Source organism: Triticum urartu, chromosome 7 (genome assembly GCF_003073215.2).
Source record: "Triticum urartu cultivar G1812 chromosome 7, Tu2.1, whole genome shotgun sequence".
Classification (NCBI taxonomy): Eukaryota; Viridiplantae; Streptophyta; class Magnoliopsida; order Poales; family Poaceae; genus Triticum; species Triticum urartu.
This window is the reverse complement of record NC_053028.1, coordinates 627,498,715-627,516,973: the sequence shown is the minus strand read 5'-3', so window position 1 is coordinate 627,516,973 and position 18,259 is coordinate 627,498,715.

The window sequence follows — 18,259 nt, the reverse complement described above, 5'->3', positions numbered from 1 at the left end:
TGTTGTCCGTGCTCTCCTCCTGCCTGTAAGACGTTACTATTGTGTTCAGCCAACCTTGATCCAGTCCGTAAGACGTTACTATTGTGTTCAGCCAACCTCGCTCCCCGTACGTAAGTTGGATTCCTGTGCAACCAATCATTAGAATCGTCCTCCTTTGTCTTTGGCTCTCCAACCAGCGTGTGTCCCAGCATAATGTGTGATACCTGCAGTTGATGTAGAAACTTGTGGGATGATAAGCATTCCAGCTTCAGTCCACAATTTATGTGACATTGCAAGTATGAACTAAAAACAAATGTTGGCGCTCTGACCAGGTGATGCTTCCCCGGCAGATGGTTGGCGCTGTTTGACACTCGCAGCGCCGGTTGCAGTTGTCGCTTTGTGCCGTGCCACGGGAAGACTAGTACCCTCGGAGATCTGTACCGTAATGGCTGAACCTATTTTGAAGAAGAGCAGACAAACTCATAAACCCTGATGAAGATGTGTCATTAATACAGTAGTATTTGAAGGTGGTATTACCAGGTGAAGATCACGAGTACGAGTTGTGAGGTAATTCGACAGTAACACTGTCAGCTACAGCTTTTTTTGCAGGCGAGCCAACCGCAGCTTATGTAAGTGTTCTGCTCTTTGTTCATCTGTTAGTCGAGCATACCAATTATGGGCACTCCTTTTTCGCCCAACATTAGCATCTTTGGAATGTCGAACGGTAGTCATGGAGTCCCCTGTACATCTTGCATCTGACATAATGCAGGAGTCAGACGTATAAGCAAAATGAGTAAATGGTCATTCAATAATTATGATATGCAGAGTATGAACATACCATTTGTGTGTGTGTTGGTTATGTTGCTCAAAGGGGTACATTCCTTGGATCTTAACGAAGCATGTGCCTCAGGTGCTAGTTGACCACTAACAATATTCAGAGTCTGAGCCTTCTTTTTTTGTCGGGACATACGACGTTTTTCGAGGAATGTTGCTCTCTTCTCATCAGACAGTTGGGCATACCATGTATTCTTTTTTGCTTGTTGACTATTAGTAGTGACACTTTCATTCTCAATGGTAGACGAGTTCGTTATGTCTGTAAATGGCGAACGATGCGTAGTCATTTGTGGAACTTTGTCTGAATTACTCTACGTCATCTTATAGGAAAAACACAAATATTAAGAAGAATCAACAAAGTACAGAAAGAGGTGAAGAAGCAAATGCAATAACCAGACGCTGGAACAGCATGTGCAATGTGCGACTACAGAGTTCGGAGCAAGCAACATAGATAAAGTGCAGGACTGAAAGTCGAGCAATACATATATTTGCACTATAAATTGATTTATTAGAAGAAGATATAAACAAAGCTTTAATTAACAGAAAGGCTATTGGATCTGGACACCAAAATAATGAATTAAATAAGTAGAACTTCATAGAAACTACCACTATTTAAAAAGAGAGTTGTTGTATTGATCAAATGAATAGGTTATTTTAAAATGAAAAGGCCTCACCACAGAGATGTTAATTATCCTAGAGAGTTAGAAGACCAAAAATTATTTAACCCACTATGCTAATTATGAAGAAGTATATACATACATTATTTTACAAATGAGGGTGTATACAACAAATCTCAGAGTATATAGTACCATATGGAGTATATACCTATGATACTGGCAATACGATTAGTATATACTCCCTCCGTCCGTAAATACTTGTCATCAAAATGGATAAAAAGGGATGTATCAAGACGTATAGATACATCCCTTTTTATCCATTTTGATGACAAGTATTTTCAGACGGAGGGAGTACTTGATTGTCAGAAAGGAGTATACTACTACAAAAATATGCAACTGAAGCAAATTCATGATCCAACTCAAGCATCGACGAATTTGCATCTGGTGAAGAACAGATCGATTCTCCATATTTAACTTAGCTCATGTACGTAGGTGATTAATCTGACCAGGCTCAAACAATGCCTAGAACTGAGAGCAGCAGAAACACCAACAAAAATTAGAAGGTATTGAACATGGTACAATTAAACCAAAAATTGCGACAGCAAGCAGGAAGAATGTGAGGGTAAAGCACCTACAGCATGGAGGTCAGGCGTGGGCTGTGTCCTGGCGGCGCGTGGACGCGGCGGCCCTGTCAAGTTGTTGTATACTATGTCGTAGCTGTAGTTCCTGATAACAAAATTGAATAGAATATCATAGCTAATTTATTGTTAGTGAAAAGGTGCAGAATGTAAGCAGGTACGAAATCAACCATTGTGTGTATGCATGTCAGATACATAGTTCTAGCTAGTGCTCCTTCAGATACATATGTAAATTAAGCTCAGCTCCTTTCAGCACATGGATAGAACGAATTTTAGCAATGGCCAGCTGCATAACAACAGGGATTCTGAAAAAAAGAGCAGAAAACATCTCGTTGATCGTGAAGCAGGTATGGGGGGAGTATGGACATCATTCGTACGTATGGCAGGCCGGCCGACTCACGGCCAGACTTATCGATCCCGACGACATGGGCATCCACATTAAAAGGAGACATGAAGAGAAGGACAAACAACGCATCCTGGAGTAGCCATGCAGACCCGGTGAAGGAATTGAAGATGGACCTTTGTAGGCGGCCGTGCGAGGAGAGAACGGTGTCAACGGCGTCGTGGATGGGTCGGCCCGGGCGGCGGGCGCGTGAACGGGGCGGCCCGGGCGGCGGCGTGTGAACGGGGCGGTCCGGGCGGTGGCGCGTGGACGGGGCGGTTCGGCGGCGACGTGTAGACGGAGGCGCATGGACGGGGCGGTCCGGGCGGTGGCGCGTGGACGGGGCGGTCCGGCGGCGGCGTGCAGACGGAGGCCTAGGTCGAGGGCGGTGGCTGGCGGGGAGGATCTGGCGAAGAGGTGGGGCGAAAACTGCACACGCCATCGGGGCAGCGACGTGATGGTGATTTTTTTTTGGACGGGGTGTTAACCCAATGACAATGGTGGGTAAGTAATTACCGTAATGGCATGGTGGGTAATTAAAGTATAAAACACGTTTAGTATGCTGGAGTGATGTAGACCATCAGATTGGAGGTTTCGATGGGTAGGATGATTTGGTTCTCCGCCCTCTCGTGTTTTTATAGGGGTAGTAGATAATTGGGTCAAACTTTGACATTTGATTTAACTCTCAAAAAATAAGTTATATACCCTAAAAATATGGATCCAACAATAAAAATTTGGGAGTGGTTTAACCCTAAAGGAAGAAACAACAAAAATAAAAATAAAGGAAATTAGTATTATACTTTTTTTGCAAGTAAAAAACATAAAAAGACATTAGTATCAAACAACTTTGCATGGAGTCTATCTTAAATAAGGACCAAATATATTTACTTATCTAGATAAATTACAAAAATATGATTTGCGAACTATAATGTCAGCAAGTGTGTAGGGGGCATTGGCCCCCCTCCCCCAATTTCACCGTATTGTATTTATTCAGTAATTGCTTATGGTTAAGTACATCTTTTAATAATTATCATCTGTATCATTATCTTATAATTACATTGCATCACCATGGGCGGCAATGAGCAGGACAACGGTGATGATGGTTACTTCATGGCAAGAAATTTCATGCCGTTCTGTGACTATGAGCGGCGGGCGATTGTTAAATTCTGTCTGAATTAACTTGAACTTGTGTGATGTGTGCTACTACTAGTCAATAATCGAGTGGATGATGTGTGCTATATTTGTCAAATTCTTGGAGGGGATCAAAGGATTCCAGTCACGAATCACGGTTGAGATCTAGGTATAGCGTCAATCGAAGCGGCCATGTATTTTTTGTAGAGAGTGTAGGTGAATATGTGTTCTTCTGCCGTAAGGAAAGAATATAAGAATCCTATCTACCTAATAAAGTAATACCAACTAACTTATTTATCTCAACCTGTAAATATGTCACATCATCATATAATTACTAGATGGTACCCCGCGCGTTGCTGCGGGAATTTTGTAGCAATGCGGACATACCATGGGATAATTCAGAGTCGCTAACAGCGTAACAAATAAAAAAAAGACGGATCAAAGTGATTACCCTATAGATAGGAACAACATATTACGGATTTGGTATGCCACAGTTGCAAGTAGAAACTAACCAAATAGTACTAATGAGAGTTTTTTCTTGATTACAAACAAATACGGCCACATTACTGATAACCATTCTAAATTTAGGCAACATAATTACTACTTTTAGGTGGAAGTCATAGTGTAGTTTGTAAAACGCTACATGCATGGTTAACGTTGTACCATGTGAGGTCGTCTCATAAGGAAATTCTAAAAGAAATAAAAGAGAACACTTGAACTTGTATATGTGAGTTGCATATGAAACATTCAGATAGGTCCATAACATCATGCCTCTATAATAAGAGAAAGAAATGTGGACAAAAAGTAGGTTGATGAATATGAGGAGAAAATGTTTTTTTTCTGTTTTGCTGCTGTCAAAAGATATAACATCCATTACTTTTTACCCTCATAATGTAACTAAAAATAGATGTGTGAACTGATTTGACAGAATCTGTAGATATAAAATCACATGAATCAGAAACAAAGGCCCAATATACAATCTTGTATAGGCTAGCCCAGACTCAAGGGTCGTGACCCCCTACTTCTTCCTCTCCATACAAAAAAGAAATAATGTTCGGCTCATTTTCTCTCTTGTATGACATTGAACAAATACATCCATTCTTTCATGTGTGTGGGTGTGCATACATGTTGCTCATTCTCGATATGTCATTGTCATCCAAATTTGACGAACGGACAGTGTTGCGCCAGACAGTTGCACATGCCAACGTGGATCTGCCCTCTAATCACTTGTACAAACATTCTAAACTCTGTCTAGCTAGGGGCCCATGACAACAAACAAAGAACTAAGGGAAGAAGTTCCAGAGAGAGGAGCAGGAAGGAGAAGACATAGTAGCTGTGAGGAGGGCAGTTTCCATCCACCGCTGGGGTGAGATTGATGGTGGGCATCAGATCCAGCCTGCGGAGAAGGCAATCAAGCTCATCCTCGACACCCCCCAATAGCTATGCACCTACCTCCTCTCGATCCTTCATTACATCAGTCCTTACCCTTCCTTGCTTGATCCGCCCCACCCAAAAGTATGAATAGCTGGCATGATCTCCATTCCCCGGCAATCAAGGAGTTAATCAACACCATGGATTGTAAATGATATGTAGCCAAACAAGATATAAAGGAAGGCGTCACCATCCGCATAAACATTAGAGAAACAAAAAGAGACCATACACTTTGATTTTAGGGAGGAGGAGGGGCAATCCGAAGAGGAGTAGCGCTATGATGGGGCTTTTGCTTTTCAGGCAAACATTTATAGATCGAAGGGGAGAGATGGAGCAGTGCCTGTTCGGCTGTGGTACCTGAATGAAGGAATTAGGAGCCTGTAGGGGAAGGGGACGGGGCGGGCGGGAAGGAGAAGAGGTTGGGATTTTCTTTTTTGTTTGCGAATTGACACCATTGGCCTTCGGTGTTAATGTAAGTAGGGAAACTGAGCAACGATATGCATGTCTACATGCCAATAAAAATTAGTTAAATTCTTTTCTAGGCCATGACCGTTGGGTGGAAAAGAGTGATTGGCTGATTTTGAAAACTGATTGATGATGTGGCATAGAGATGATGTGGATAGTGTGCATGTTGAGAGAATAGGTAGAAGTGAGGAGCAACTTCTTAAGAATGTTAGATATGTCTTTCTACGAAGAGACATCACTTCATCTCATTTTTCTTGTCCGTTTTTAGCTCTGATATTTTAGAGGAAAGGCCCAGGCTCAACTTTAAATTAATAAAGCCTACAAGGCAAAGAGTAACAGAGAAGTACGAACACCAGACAAACACATAACAGAGTAGCAGAAGTCTAGGATAGACCACAATCGACAAAATAGGCACGCAGGCCAACCAAGCAAAGTAGCAAACTACGACCACTGAAGAAAACGGAGGATGACGACGTAGAGCACCAACTACAGCAGGCTGGCACGATCTCTTTCCAGAAGATTGGAAGCCATAGCACGTACGCGGGAAATGAGAAGCTCCACCGCTGCCATGTCACCCTCCTTACTCGGATGAAAGGATCGATATGGTTGACTAGAGGGGGGGGTGAATAGGCAACTACCAATTTTTAGCTTTTCTTTATCAAATTAAACTTTGCATCAAAGAAGGTTGTCTAGATGTGCAGCTAGGTGAGCAACCTATATGATGCAACAACAACAAGCACACAAGCAAGCAAGGGAACAAACACTAAAGAGCATGCACAAGTGAAGGTAAGAGATAACCAAGAGTGGATCCGGTGAAGACGAGGATGTGTTACCGAAGTTCCTTCCTTTTGAAGGGAAGTACGTCTCCGTTGGAGCGGTGTGGAGGCACAATGCTCCCCAAGAAGCCACTAGGGCCACCGTATTCTCCTCACGCCCTCACACAATGCGAGATGCCGTGATTCCACTATTGGTGCCCTTGAAGGCGGCGACCGAACCTTTACAAACAAGGTTGGGGCAAACTCCACAACTTTATCGGAGGCTCCCAACAAGACCACGAAGCTTCACCACAATGGAATATGGCTCCGAGGTGACCTCAACCGTCTAGGGTGCTCAAACACCCAAGAGTAACAAAATCCACTAAGGATGAGTGGGGGAATCAAAAATCTCTCGGTGGAAGTGTAGATCGGGGCCTTCTCAGCCACTCCTGAGCAAATCAACAAGTTTGGTTGGCTAGGGAGTGAGATCGGGCGAAAACGGAGCTTGGAGCAATAATGGAGCTTTAATGGTGGAAGAGGTAGGTCAAAGGGGGGAAGAAGACATCCTTTTATAGTGGGGGAACAATCCACCCGTTACCCCCCACTCAGCCCCGCAGAGAGCGGTACTACCGCGGGGGCAGGGCGGTACTACCGCTCCAAAGCGGTACTACCGCTCCATCTCAGCGGTACTGCCGCGCTACAGGAGAAGGGGCTGGGGCTGGGACCCAGAGCGGTACTACTGCGGAGGCAGGGCGGTACTACCGCTCGCAAGCAGCACTACCGCCACTACTACTGCAGTTAGTACCGTAAAACCCGACACGAGAAAATGCGCACTAGAGTCGAGGCGGTAGGAACACGGAGCCACAGCGGTACTGCGGCTGAGGCCACCAGCGGTACTACCGCTCAGAGGAGCGGTACTACCGCTTGCTGAGCTTCAGCTGTACTACCGCTATACTGCAGCTAGTGCCGTAAAACCCGACACGAGAAAATGCGCACTCGAGTCGAGGCGGTAGGAACACGGAGCCGCAGCGGTACTACAGCTGAGGCCATAAAGCGGTACTACTGCTCCGAGGAGCGGTACTACCGCTCCGAGGAGCGGTACTGCCGCTTAGTGAGCCTCAGCGGTACTACCGCTGTGGCCCGGTACTACCGCTGGGTCCAGGAAAAACCACAAAGGGAGAAGAGAGAAGCTCCATAGAGACGGAGAGAAAACGGTGGGAGAGAGAAGAACGTGTACGTGTTGATTCCACCCAAACCATACCGAAGCAGATCCCCTCTTGATAGTACGGTGACTACTACGAAACTTAGTCCACCAACAAAGTCACGAAGGAAGCTACACCGTCTTGAGTAGAGCGCCGAGGGGAAAAAATCATTGCGTGCCAAAGGATGAATATCTGAAAGAAACCAAAGCACCCGATTAGTCCGCAAATGCATTGTCATCAATCACCAAAACACCGTAGGGATAAATATGCCCTTACAATCTCCCCCTTTTTGGTGGATTGATGACAATACGGGATTTGCATAGAAAAGAGTAGACATAGAATGCAAGAGAACCCATGCCTCTAAAAATAGACAGGCTCCCCTAGATGTTGTGCACATTCGATAAGTGCTTTGGACTGCACGGCACACATGCTAGGATCACGGCTCCCCCTATATTTTAGAGACCAACAACCTAAGCAAGATATATGAAAACAATATATATGATAGGATAAGCATGCAAGCTATAAGATACCGAGGTGCATAGCACATAAATAAGATAACACAGGTAGCATATGTCTTACACCATATGTTTGGAACTTAGGTCTCACAAGCACAAAACCAAACAAAACCAAACAACGAGAAAGCAAACGAACGACACAAAGACACATTCGCAAACACAAATCCCTAAACTCTCTCCCCCTTTGGCATCGAGACACCAAAAAGGGAGGGGCAGAGAGGGACACGAAGATTCCAGGTGATGGGCGAGGAAGGTCCTGAACATCACATCTCTGCATCTTCATCGTGGGTTGAACAGTGCTCGGCATCGGAGTCGGTCCAGTGACAGTTCTGATGAATCCAGTCCTCCTCTTCAGTGATCTGTCCCTCACACCCACTGACAACTGTGGCTCCCAACTGACGCATGATCTCCTTGTGACGCGTCCTGGCATTCTTCTCCGCCACATGAGTCATATACTGACCATGGGACTCCATGCAGAAGAGCTTCTTCATCTTGCGCTTGAGCTTCTGGGCCCAAGATGGTTCTGCACTGGAGTGGCTAGCGTCCTCATCGTGGGCATCAGGAGCAGCCTCACCCTCAGTTCCCATGGCAGCAGCAGCAGCAGCAGACGGGCCCCCCGTGGCAGCAGTAGCAGAAGGACCCCCTGTGTGAGGCGCTGACCAGTTGTCCTTCTTCCTCAGGCGCTTGATCTCATGTGACACCAACTCTCCAGTTTCTAGCAGCACTCTGGGATAAGTCTGTGCCCAGGCCCTCTCAATGAGCCTCATGATGAAGGGACCATAGATAGGACACTTGCGCTCAGACACGACAGATACAAGTTCAGACCACATGACATGAGAGATATCCAGGCTTTCTCCAGTGTTTTCTTCCTTCTCATGCTGACAGAAAAGGAGCATGTCCACGAGGTAGGAGTGAACCTGATCCAGATTCCCAATGCGAGGGAAGAGAGTCTCATGGAATATGCGATGAAGAATGTCTAGATACGGACACAGCTCGTAGGTCTTCTTCTCGGTGACAGGGTGAACCTTCACAGTGCAGTAGGGCCAAAGAGCTTGCTTGTGGGTGGAAGTAGCATGGCGGTGAGGACGGAAACCTACAAGAGTCTCAAGCCCGTTATCCACCACGTCAAGTAACTCCATGAACGCCCCCCACTTGACAGAAAGCCGCTTGCCATTGGTCATCCAAGTCAGAGTCCTGTCGCTATCTGTTCCAAGATGGACGGTGGCAAAGAATTGAGCCAACAAATCCGCATCGAAATCCTTGTTGAACTGCATGATCCTGAGAATGTTCAGCTGAGTGCACATCTGAAAGGCTTCTCCAAAGTACTCTGGATCCTTCTCCATAGCATCGGTGTCAATGAAGCGAACATCAACATAGAGATTCTTCTTGGCCTTGATCACATCAAAGTAGATGGCAAACTGAAAGCGGTTCCCGAACGGACGGTTGACCAAAGTGGGTTCTTGGTCCACCGTATAGGGGTTGCGGCGACGCTTCTCCCAAAACTCCTTGCTGGTCATCTCAGTCACAGGCTTCCCTTTTGGCTTGTTGGCGGCTCGCTTCGAGTGCTGAGGAGGTGGAGAAACAGTTGCAGAAGCACTTGCTGGAGGCGGTTGGGTGCTCGAGGAACCACCGGCAGGCTCTGAGGTCCGGTAGCGTTTGGAGGTGGCACGCCCGGGGTTGATGCGGCGACCTTGTTGCTCGGGTATGTCATCACCTGGAGCCAAACACAAAACGGAGGCAAAACAACTAGAAGAAACGAGCATAAGCCAACAAACACAACAAAAAGATCAAGGGAAGGTAGGAAAATGATGGAAATTGGCATGCAGCGGTAGTACCGTGATCAGCGCGCGGTAGTACCGCCCTAAACGGTAGTACCGCCCCAAAGGGAGCAGTAGTACCGCCCTAGGCCAAGCGGTAGTACCGCTCCAAGGGGAGCGGTAGTACGGCTTGAGGCGGATACACAGCAGTTTCAACGCGCGAGGCGGTGAGACAGTGGTTTCCTACTACCGTGGACAGATCCGGCACTACCGGCCTACCAAATTCAAAAATATTCCCGCCAAACATCAATCTAGAAGATCTAGTTGCCTTCTCCAACCAACTCAAGCCTAGATTTAGCCAAAAATCTAGAGATGCAACCAGCATTGCCCCTAAGCACAAGATCTAAAAGCAAGACCAAAAGAGAGAAGGAACGTGGGCAATACCGGCATCCATGGCAAGAGGACGAGGTGGGGATTAACTCCACCGAAGGAAATGGGGAGGAACGCCCCGGAGGAGGAGAGCCACCGGAGCCCTTCCGCGGCGGAACGGTGCTGGAGAGAGAGAGGCACGAGGGGGCGAGCGAATGGGTATGGGGGAGAAGAAACCTCCCCCTGCCCCGATAAAAAACCTTCAGCCCCCGTCCCGCAGCGGTAGTACCGCGCTGGGGCGCGGTAGTACCGCTCATAGGCGGTAGTTCCGCTCTGGTGTGGCGGTAGTACCACTTACACGGTAGTACCGTCCATCACCAGCAGCAGTACCGCTTATCAGCGGTAGTACCGCTCGCCAGCAGCGGCAGTACCGCCCAGCACACCGCGGCAACTAGACTACATGGCTTAGCTCAAAAAAACAGAAACCCGCAACAAAAAGCAAAGGAACACATCAGCAAGAGGCCAAGAAACCTCTCTTCAAGAGAGGGCGGTGGCCGAAGCCACCTATGTTTGAGTCAAGAGGTATGGCGCCGCGAAGATTTTAACCTTGGGCCCATGACCAAAACTCGTCTTTTGAGCACACGTGCCATCAGCAATGGCTAAAGTGAAAGACTTGATCAATTTATGCATAATGGGGGGAGGGAGAGTTCATCGAGAGAACAACACTCCCCCTATGTCCATGCCTACACCTAAACTAGACACCAAATTGAGCGTGGTAGGGTGTGCACGGGTTCAAGCAACATTGCTCGAATCAATGATATTTAGCTCATGCCTTAACTCGCGAAATCTTGCTTCATCCAAGGGCTTCGTGAAAATATCTGCAAGATTGTCATGAGTGTTGACATAGTTGAGCTCGATCTCTCCTCGCCTAATGTGATCCCGGATGAAGTGATACCGAATCTCAATATGCTTCGTCTTGAAGTGTTGCACCGGGTTGAGAGAAATCTTGATGGCACTTTCATTGTCACACCAAAGAGGCACTTTGTCACAAGTGACACCGTAATCCTTTAAAGTTTGCCTCATCCATAAGAGTTGTGCACAACAACTACCAGCCGCAACATACTCCGCTTCGGTGGACGAGAGAGACACACAACTTTGCTTTTTGGAAGACCAACTTACCAACGAGCAACCAAGGAATTGACATCCTCCGGAAGTGGACTTCCTATCCACTTTGTCTCCCGCCCAATCGGAATCCGAGTACCCTACAAGCTTGAAGTTTGATCCTCTTGGGTACCATAAGCCAAAGTTTGGGGTATGAGCCAAATATCGAAAGATTCGTTTGACAGCCACATAGTGACTTTCCTTAGGTGCGGCTTGAAACCGTGCACAAATTCCCACACTCAACATGATGTCCGGTCTAGATGCACAAAGGTAAAGCAAGGATGCAATCATGGAGCGGTATACCTTTTGATCCACCACTTTACCATTGGGATCTAGATCAAGTTGGCACTTGGTGGGCATTGGGGTGGGAGCCGGCTTGACGTCACTTAGCTTGAATCTCTTGAGCATGTCTTGAGTGTATTTGGATTGATTGATGAAGGTTCCTTCTCTTCTTTGCTTCACTTCAAACCCTAGAAAGAACTTCAACTCCCCCATGGAGGACATCTCAAACTTTGAGGTCATGAGAGCGGCAAATTCCTCATTGAAAGCTTTGTTAGGAGAACCAAAGATAATATCATCAACATATAATTGGCACACAAACAACTCCCCTTTGACCTTCTTAGTAAAAAGAGTGGGGTCGATTATCCCAACTTCAAACCCACGGTCTTGTAACAACTCGGTAAGGTGGTCATACCACGCACGTGGGGCTTGTTTAAGGCCATAGAGTGCCTTATCGAGTTGATACACATGATCGGGAAAGTAGGGATCCTCGAACCCGGGGGGTTGCTTGACGTACACTAATTCATTAATGGGACCATTAAGAAAAGCACTCTTCACATCCATTTGATGTAACTTAAAGTTATGATGAGAAGCATATGCAATCAACATGCGAATGGATTCAAGACGAGCAACGGGAGCAAAGGTTTCACCGTAGTCGATACCCTCGACTTGGGAGTAGCCTTGTGCTACCAAACGAGCCTTGTTGCGAATGATAATCCCATGGGCATCTTGCTTGTTCTTGAATATCCACTTGGTTCCAATGACATTGTGGTTCCCCGTTGGCCTTGGCACCAATCTCCACACTTTGTTGCGCTCGAAGTTGTTGAGTTCTTCATGCATGGCATTGAGCGAATCCGGATCTTTGAGCGCCTCATAGACCTTGTGAGGTTCCACGCAAGAGACAAACGCGTGATGCTCACAATAATTTGCTAATTGTCTACGAGTGCTTACCCCCTTTCTTAAGCTTCCAAGCACGTTCGTCATGAGATGATCCTTGGTGGAGAGCTTGGAAGCAACTTTGGCGGCACGACGCTCTAATTCCTCCTCGTTGGTGAGTTGAGGAGCGGTTACTTGATCATCTTGAGCGTCGTCATGAACTTGTTCTTGGTCTTGAACTTGCTCGAGGGAGAGGACTTGACCTTGGGCATCACTTGGTGTGTCAACACCGTCTTGAGTATGATCTTGCCCTAGGTCTTGTTCATGAGGTTGAGGGCCTTCACTTTGTTCTTCGGAAGTGTGTGGGCCTTGGGTTGGTGATGGCTCCACTTGAGTGGGGCATTGTCCTTCTCCTTCGGCCACAAGGGGTTCCTCAATGGGTAGGATGAAACCAACACCCATTCTTCTTATGGCTTGAGGAGGAATTTCATCACCTACATCACAAGTGCCACTTTGCTCCACTTGGGAGCCGTTATTCTCATCAAACTCCACGTTACACGTCTCCTCAATAAGTCCCGTGGATTTATTGAGGACACGGTAAGCATGAGAGTTTGTAGCATAACCAACAAATATGCCCTCATACGCTCTAGCCTCAAATTTAGACAACCGAACACCTTTCTTGAGAATGAAACACTTACACCCGAATACCCGGAAGTACTTGAGGTTGGGCTTGTTACCGGTGAGTATCTCATAAGGAGTCTTGTTCAAACCCTTGCGGAGGTAGAGCCGATTTGATGCATGACATGCGGTGTTGATGGCTTCGGCCCAAAAGTTGTACGGAGACTTGAACTCCGCCATCATGGTCCTTTCCGCATCCATCAACGTCCGGTTCTTCCTCTCCGCAACACCGTTTTGTTGAGGGGTGCATGGTGCGGAATATTGATGCTTGATTCCCTCATCACTAAGAAACTCATCCAAGGTGTAGTTCTTGAACTCGGTGCCGTTGTCACTTCTTATTGTCAAGATATTTGCATTGTGTTGATGTTGTGCTTCATTGGCGAAGTCAATGACGGTTTGTTGGGTCTCGCTCTTCCTCTTGAAGAAATACACCCACGTGTACCTTGAGTAGTCATCCACAATCACCAAGCAATACTTTCTACCTCCAATACTATCGAAGGATGGAGGCCCAAAGAGATCCATGTGAAGGAGCTCCAAAGGCCTCTTTGAATAAATGATAGTCGTGGGAGGGTGAGCCTTCTCATGTAGCTTTCCTTCGATACAGGCACTGCAAGCAGGATCTTTAGCAAAACTAACATTCGTTAGTCCACGGACATGGTCCCCCTTTAGGAGACTTTGCAAAGATCTCATATTGACATGGGCTAGACGGCGATGCCAAAGCCATCCCACATCAACTTTAGCCATTAGGCATGTCGCGGTCTTAGTGGGTCGCTCCGAAAAGTTAATCACATATAGACCATTCTCGACATGCCCAACAAAGGCTACTTTAAGAGTCTTGCTCCACAAGAGGGCCACGGTATCGATATCAAAGAAAGTGGCAAAGCCCATGATTGCAAGCTGACGAACGGAAAGTAAATTGTATGCAAGGGACTCAACAAGCATGACCTTCTCGATCGTGAGATCATGAGAGATGACCACCTTGCCAAGTCCCAATACCTTAGAAAATGAGGCGTCACCCCACTCGACATTGGTGGGCATAGATGGAACCTTGTGCACGTCCACCACCAAGTCCTTGCTTCCGGTCATATGATTTGTAGCTCCGCTATCGAGCAACCATGATCCACCACCGGAAGCAAACACCTGCAAGAGATCAATGCTTGGTTTTAGGTACCCATTTTGTAATGGGTCCTTTGATGTTAGTAACAAGGGTCTTAGGAACCCAAATAGACCATTCAACGTGCTCATGAAGAGAACCAACAAATTTGGCATAAACATGCCCATCACTAGCACGGCACAACACATAAGAAGGATTAAAATCGCCGGCTTTGTTGGGTGTGGTGACATTGCCCTTCTTGACTTTGTTCCTCTTCTTCTCCTCGGGGACACTTTCTCCCGCCCTCACAAAGGTTTGCATGAGGGGAGGAGGTCGTTTGGTCTTGTCATTCTTCTTCTTTTTTTTGGAGTCGGAGACGTACCCAACCCCTTCCTTCGCCACACCTCCCTTTTGGTTGATCAAGAGATCATTGAGGTTCTTCTTGCCTTGTATGCAAGTCGCAAGGCCTCTCTCAAGTTGCTCCTTCAACTTAGCATTTTCCTCAACAAGATGTATATGCTCACAACACGGGTTAGTAGCATTTGCATTATCAATTAAAACCATATGAGGAAAAGTTGATTTCTCCTTAGTTAGCTTCACTTGGAGTTGATCATGAGACTCCTTGAGACTAGCGTGAATACCCTTCAAGGCCTTGTGGGCCTTGTCAAGTATATCAAACTCCTCTTTGAGTCTAGCAAGATCAACTCCGAGTTTGGCCTTCTCGGAATTTAGCACACGAGAAACAACGAGGGCATGATCATAATCTTTCTCTAACTTAGCATGATCAACGTTGTATGACTCCTCAAGAGCCAAACGAAGACCACGCTCTTCCTCAAGAGCATTGGAAAGGTCCGAAATCTCATCGGCATAGTCATGACTATGCCCTTCCATCTTTGAGATGGTGTCTTCGTGGGCCTCGATCATGTCATTGGCCTCGCCAAGTTGTTCCAAGAGAGCAACAAAGTGCTTCTTGGATTTTCCCTTGAGTTTGCCCATAAAGGCCTCAAACTCGTTAGCCTCCACATTAACTCCCTCAACTTCATTAATGCTCTCCGATGGGGAAGGATGATTAATGATGGTAGTTTTGATGTTGGAGGTTACCTTGTTGGTGGCTTTCGCCATGAGGCACTTGGCGTTGATGCTCTCGTTGGGTGAGTCGAAGAGAGACACTCGTGACGTTGTGGCAATGGCGACGGAGGCCATGGCAACCGACTCATCATCTTCATCATCGTCATCATCCTCATTGTACTCTTCTTGCACAACCAAGGCCTTGGGAGGAGTCTTCTTGGTGAAGTTGTTCTTGTTGGGGAACGACTTGGCCTTGTCCTTTCGAATGAGTTTGCCACCATTGTCTTCCCTCTTCTCATACGGGCATTCCGCAACGAAATGACTCACGTTGCCGCAATTGTAGCAAGTCCTTACACGTTGCTTGCCCCTCGTGCCACTCGAGGTGTTTTTGCTAAAGTTGTTCCTCGAGTTTTTCTTGCTCCAAAATTGCCTTGAAGCAAGTGCCATGTGTTCATGATATGCATACTTTGTATCTTCGGGGTTGCTCTCCTCCTCTTCCTCTTCTTCTTCTTCCACGGTGAGCTTGGCCTTCAAAGCAAGGTTAGACTTCTTTCCCCGTTGAGAACGGAGCACCGCATTGTCGGCGGTCTTGTCCAAAATGTTCATGGCCACAAACTCATCCAACACCTCGCTTGAGGTCAAAGTGTGGAAGTCCGGTCTTTGGCGGATGACGGAGGACATGGCCTTGTGGTAGGGCATCATTGCCTTGAGGAATTTGCGCTTGATCCAATTGTCATCCGTGTCCTTGCTCCCGTGATCTCGTAGTGAGACCGCGAGTTTGGTGACTCTCCGATAAAGCTCACGAGGTTCTTCATCTTCCTTCATTGCAAACTCATCGGCCTCATCTTGTACCACTTCATAGTTGGAGCGTTGAATGCTTGCGCTTCCCCGGTAGAGAGACACGACACAATGCCATGCATCTTTGGCCAAGGCGAAGGGACGAAGATGAGGTAGGTCTTCGGGTGGAATTGCATCTTGAATGATGAAGAGAGCATTCTCATTGAATTGATTGTCCGCGGCTTCTCGAGGAGTGAAGTTGCTTGGATCATGTGGGTAGAAACCTTCTTCAATGATTCTCCAAAGGTTAGTGTTCACATGATTTAAATGACGTTTAAAGCGGTAAACCCAAGAATCAAAATCCTCATTTTTCACAATCTTAGGAGGAGGACCGGCATGATTCAAATGAGTAGAAGGAACCGGTCCACCATACACAAGTGGTGGTTCCACATGGGCAAAGATGCCGGTGCCATTCTTGCCACTAGAAGAAGGAGCCTTTTCACTACTAGCTTCCCCCTTGTCGGGGATAGCATCCGACACCTTGTTGGTGGGATCCCCCACTTTCAACGGTGCGGTGGATAGTTTGAGCCCCTCAAGAAATTTAGTAAACATGTTTTCAACTTCGGTCGTCATGGAGGTTTTCAATGTCTCCAAGGCTACATTGAACTCCTCACGAGAGACCAAAGTTCCCCCATCGCCCGTAGACGAGATAGGATTCACACCGGAGTGTTCCTCCGCTCCGTCTACGGTATTAACCATACTCTTTGGACGGTGAAGTCCTTAATAAAGAGATGTGGCTCTGATACCAATTGAAAGGATCGATATGGTTGACTAGAGGGGGGGTGAATAGGCAACTACCAATTTTTAGCTTTTCTTTATCAAATTAAACTTTGCATCAAAGAAGGTTGTCTAGATGTGCAGCTAGGTGAGCAACCTATATGATGCAACAACAACAACAAGCACACAAGCAAGCAAGGGAACAAACACTAAAGAGTATGCACAAGTGAAGGTAAGAGATAACCAAGAGTGGATCCGGTGAAGACGAGGATGTGTTACCGAAGTTCCTTCCTTTTAAAGGGAAGTACGTCTCCGTTGGAGCGGTGTGGAGGCACAATGCTCCCCAAGAAGCCACTAGGGCCACCGTATTCTCCTCACGCCCTCACACAATGCGAGATGCCGTGATTCCACTATTGGTGCCCTTGAAGGCGGCGACCGAACCTTTACAAACAAGGTTGGGGCAAACTCCACAACTTTATCGGAGGCTCCCAACAAGACCACGAAGCTTCACCACAATGGAATATGGCTCCGAGGTGACCTCAACCGTCTAGGGTGCTCAAACACCCAAGAGTAACAAAGATCCGCTAAGGATGAGTGGGGAATCAAAAATCTCTTCGGTGAAGTGTAGATCGGGGCCTTCTCACCACCATCTCCTAGAAATCAACAAGTTGGTTGGGCTAGGGGAGTGAGATCGGGCGCAAGAAAATGGAGCTTGGAGCAATAATGGAGGCTTTAATGGGTGGAAGAGGTAGGTCAAAGGGGGAAGAAGACATCCTTTATAGTGGGAGAATCCACCCGTTCACCCCACTCAGCCGCAGAGAGCGTACTACCGCGGGGGCAGGGCGGTACTACCGCTCCAAAGCGGTACTACCGCTCCATCTCAGCGGTACTGCCGCGCTACAGGAGAAGGGGCTGGGGCTGGGACCCAGAGCGGTACTACTACGGAGGCAGGGCGGTACTACCGCTCGCAAGCAGCACTACCGCCACTACTACTGCAGCTAGTACCGTAAAACCCGACACGAGAAAATGCGCACTAGAGTCGAGGCGGTAGGAACACGGAGCCACAGCGGTACTGCGGCTGAGGCCACCAGCGGTACTACCGCTCCGAGGAGCGGCACCACCGCTTGCTGAGCTTTCAGCCGTACTACCGCTATACTGCAGCTAGTGCCGTAAAACCCGACACGAGAAAATGCGCACTCGAGTCGAGGCGGTAGGAACACGGAGCCGCCAGCGGTACTACAGCTGAGGCCATAAAGCGGTACTACTGCTCCGAGGAGCGGTACTACCGCTCCGAGGAGCGGTACTGCCGCTTAGTGAGCCTCAGCGGTACTACCGCTGTGGCCCGGTACTACCGCTGGGTCCAGGAAAAACCACAAAGGGAGAAGAGAGAAGCTCCAAAGAGACGGAGAGAAAACGGTGGGAGAGAGAAGAACGTGTACGTGTTGATTCCACCCAAACCATACCGAAACAGATCC